Raw genomic sequence first — 4,493 nt, 5'->3', positions numbered from 1 at the left:
GGATTCGAGTCGGAATTTTAGCGGTCCAGTTCGGGAACGGTTTATTCGATATTCTAAAATTTGTACCTATTTCCACATCTTCATAATTCCAAATATTACAGAAAATGGGGAAAAAATTGCATTTTTCAACATTATACATAATGAAAATACAAAATATTTAAAATTTCAAAAATAAAAAAAATCACTAACAACAAATTCATCTTCAAATTAATAGTCCCAACGTGATATATATGTTGCAATGAAAAGAAGAATTAAAACTACCTTACTACGCAAGAATACAAAAATTTTACAAAACAATAATGTATTATACGGGTGGGCACAGATTGAATATCCACTATTTTTTAGATATCCATATCTGTATCCGATTCGTACGAATACCTAATTTTATTATTTGTATCAGATCTGCATATTTTGGATATTCGAATTTCGGATATCCGTGAAAAATTGCAAATATTTACATATATTTGTATCCGAATTTAAATATGGTAAATAAAAAATAAAATTAAAAACTCAAATACAAATAAAATGGATTCAAACACAAATTCAACAAGAAAACACAATGAAATGGATTCAAACACAAATTCAACAAGAAAACACAATGAAATGGATTCAAACACAAATTCAACAAGAAAACACACAAATTCAGATTTCGATCGTTACTTTCTCTACAACAAGTCCTTCGCTTTCTTCTCTCCATAGTACGATGGCTGAGACGGGTTTTGTGACAACCGTAATCCGTGTATAGTATACGAGTTGTGCCGCATGGACGATATAACAATAAAATAATAAACCGCGGAAGTGAAAATATGAAATCCAAAAACATTTTTAATCAAACCAGAGTAAGCAGCGGAAAATACAACCGATCAGTATCGCAAAACAACACATGTTCGAATAGTCATAATATAACTGTACAAAATGCGGGAATACAAGTCCCATAATCCAAAATACAAATCCCGTACATGATGCTGTCTCTCTCAGGTCGTCGTCATCCGGTGCGCTAGGTGTAATCCTCGTGATATGAAAAATATAAAACCCGAGAGCTAAGCACAACTGCTTAGTGAGTAGCCCGGGTTAAACCCGGTAAACCCGTTCTCAGCGAGAACAGTGATAAAACGATGATTCACAATCATCATGCAACAATAAATAAGCATGCATCGTCACATAACATACATCACAATCAAGTCAATCACAATCACACCCGTATGGAGTCCACTATAGGGTTTTTAGCCATAGATCCTAGTCAAGTCCATGATTAGGAGTGCCTCCACGCCCGTCAAGTCCATAACGTTGGCCCTCACGGTTCACACATGACTAAAACGCATCTCAAATGCCCGTCAAGTCCATGACGGTGATGGTTGCATTCACAACCACCCACAAACACAATCACGATTGACTCGCATCGCACGAGCAATCTACACACAGGGCGCACATCATGCATATATATCCCAGTACAATCACACGTATCACAGCATCCGGTCCCATACCGACCTACCGCTTAACGCCATGCAAACTACCCCGTATAATTAGGCAACGAATCACTCGCATCGTTGAATCACACGTCTCACCGCACGCGGAATTCGAAAATTGTTCGAAGAATGGGTTCTGTACCCTAGACCGATCGGTCCAGGGTGTGGACCGATCGGTCCAGGCGAACCGTGCTATCCTGAGACCTCTCGGTATAAATTTGGGGTCTGGAACGCAGGCCATCCGGACTGGGGATGTCAAACCGTCCGATCTGGGACATCCAGTCCGTCGGGTCTGGCAAATCAGACCGTCGGGTCTGGCCTTGTTCTCTTTCGTGAAATAGCTTTCTGGTCCGACTTCGTTTGATCATATCTCGCTCATTTTTCTACCAAATTACGTGCCGTTTGTTGTTAAATATTCGAAGTGTCCTCTATCTAACCCTAGCAACAAATCATCGAGATAACACGATTATGGGATGAAAACGAGCTCACATAGAGTCAACTCAAGCCACTCACCTCTGTTTCGGCTCAGATCTGGTTTTGGCCGGATTTGTTGCCATTTTCCGGTATGTTTCTCGCCGGAAACCTCTTCCAAACACTCTAGGGATGTCCCCCTTTGTGTTCCTGAGCTCCCCTTGCGCTGGTTTCCCCTTGTTTTCGCCCTCTCTCTCTCTTTCTCCTCTCTCTCTATTTTTCTCAGATTTTTATCAGAAATAGCTGTCTCAGACTTGGGAGATGTTATTCACGCGGGAGGGAGGTCGAATGGGCTCAAGCCCATGCCCAGCTCGAAGCCTGCAACATCCTGACGGATTTCGACGGCGATCCGACACCGGTGGGCCCCGAGAACATAGAGAAATACGCGTCCCAAGACAGCAAGTTGGCCACTTGCGTGCTCTGTTCATCAGTCCGTCCGTTCTGGTGCTACAACGGACGGTCTGGGCCCAGACTCGGCCCATCTCTTTGCGTGTTCGTGGTCCGTTCGTTCTGCTCCCTCAGACCGTCCGGTCTGGGATATTCAGTCCTCGGGTCTGTGTTTCCGGTTCGTTCCGACTAACATGCATAGTCCATGTTCGATTGCTTCGTTCTCACTCGTTTCTTAACCAAATCGCACACCATTTGTTTCTAAACCTTCCTTGGAACGTCCTCTTTCATGTCCAAGCAATAGATTATTAAAAACTCACGTTTACACGATGAAACACAATTCGAAGCTCCCGCACCTCGTATAACTCGTGAATTCTGAAATTTCAGGTTCTACTCAATTTTCGTTTGTTCATAACTCCCTCGTTTCCCAGTCAAATCGAGTGTCGTTTCCTTCTAGATCTTCATTGAAATATTCTCTTTCAAGTCCGAGCCACAACCCAGTGGAATATTGATAACTCCTATTCTTCTCTATATTTTGATGAGAGTTTGTCTAGGTTTTATAGGATAATCACATGCATTCATAGGCATTCTAGGCGTGTTAGGATACAAAACCCGGTTGTGCTCTAGTTTTGCAGAGTTACAGGTTTCAGAGATGATTAAACTCGAAAAGGAACTAATTGGAGCGTTAAAGGAGAAGTCCGGATGAGATACTCATGTTGCAACATCAATAACTTTCTCTACAGAGGTTCAAATCGTGCGAGACTTATACCATTGGAAAGAGCACTTCAAGAGCTTCGCGTAGACACCAAAATCGCGTAAATCCGACACTGGAGCAAAAAGTTACGAGCGAAATCGTGAAGGCCAGAAAACTGCCCGCGCAGGGCCGGATCCAACTGGATCCGGTCCGGATCAAGGACGCAGAATTTGCCTCCAGGAATCTGGATCCGGCCCGGATCCACCTGGAATCGGTCCGGATCCAACCAGAAACCCTAATTCGCGATTTTCAGCATTGGAATGGGATTAGAACTCTTGGGAGCCACCCTAGGGTTATAAAAAAGCCCTAGCCACGTCCTAGAACAAGGGAGGACCTTAGAGAACACCTAGATACACACTTTTGGAGAGCTTTTGGTGAGAGAAGAATAGAAGTTCACGGGATTTCGGGAAGAAGAAGGAGGATTCGATCGTGAAGACTAAACATCGACATGAGACTTTCTTTCCTCTCTTTTACCTCTTTCTTTATGAGCTTTTTGTTGTCTTCTATGAACCGTGAGTAGATCCACGGCTATGGGTTAGGGATTCGTATGTGTTTTGGGTATGTTTGAACCCTAACTTGGATTTCGGTTTTGATTTGATTCGGTTCTATTGATTTGCACTTTTATTGGATTGATGTTTGCTAACCCCTTGATCAATTATCTTGGATTCTGAACCACATAGAGATATGGGTTTGTTTCGGATCAAAATCAATAGGATAGATCGTATTATTCACATAGAGATATGGTTTAATCGATCTAGGGTTGATGATAGCGTTCTTCATGCATCTAGGGTTAACTTGAATAGATCGAGAGATTGACGAGTTACTCTGTAGATAGTGAGTTAGTAGACCGAGAGGTGAATTCTCTATCATTGTTGCTTGATGATTCCCGAATACAAGTCATAATCGTTATTCATGCATGCTTAGTAAATACCCATACACGCGAATACGATCCCGACACCCGTAGTCATCCTTGTTTGATAGGTCACTTGTTTTTATTTACTTTCTTATATTGCTTACCATTGATTCTACATATTTCCACCATCACTTGCTTGCTTGCTTTGATCTATTTTCGATCTAGATTTGGATTTAGCAACCGGTCCTCGTGTCCGACCCCGTGTTACGACGATCCGTATCCTTGCGGTGAGTTGTGAATCGGGTTATATATTTTAGACTCGATACACACGTATCAAGTTTTTGGCGCCGTTGCCGGGGACTGGTTAGCCTATTTCTAGGTCTTTATTGATTCTAGATCCTAGCTTGTCTTCTTTTTCTTTTTTGTTTTTCTTTCTTTAGTTTTTGCGGATTCACTTGGTTTCGAGTCCTTCTTTTTCTTTGCGATTTTAGGGTTCTAGTGCATGACAAGGAGCTTTACTCGGAAAGAAGACCTAGTCTACGATCCGGAGATTGAGCGTACT

The sequence above is a fragment of the Tarenaya hassleriana genome, unplaced genomic scaffold (genome assembly GCF_000463585.1).
Source record: "Tarenaya hassleriana unplaced genomic scaffold, ASM46358v1 Cleome550, whole genome shotgun sequence".
NCBI lineage: Eukaryota > Viridiplantae > Streptophyta > Magnoliopsida > Brassicales > Cleomaceae > Tarenaya > Tarenaya hassleriana.
This window is presented reverse-complemented; position numbering follows the sequence as displayed.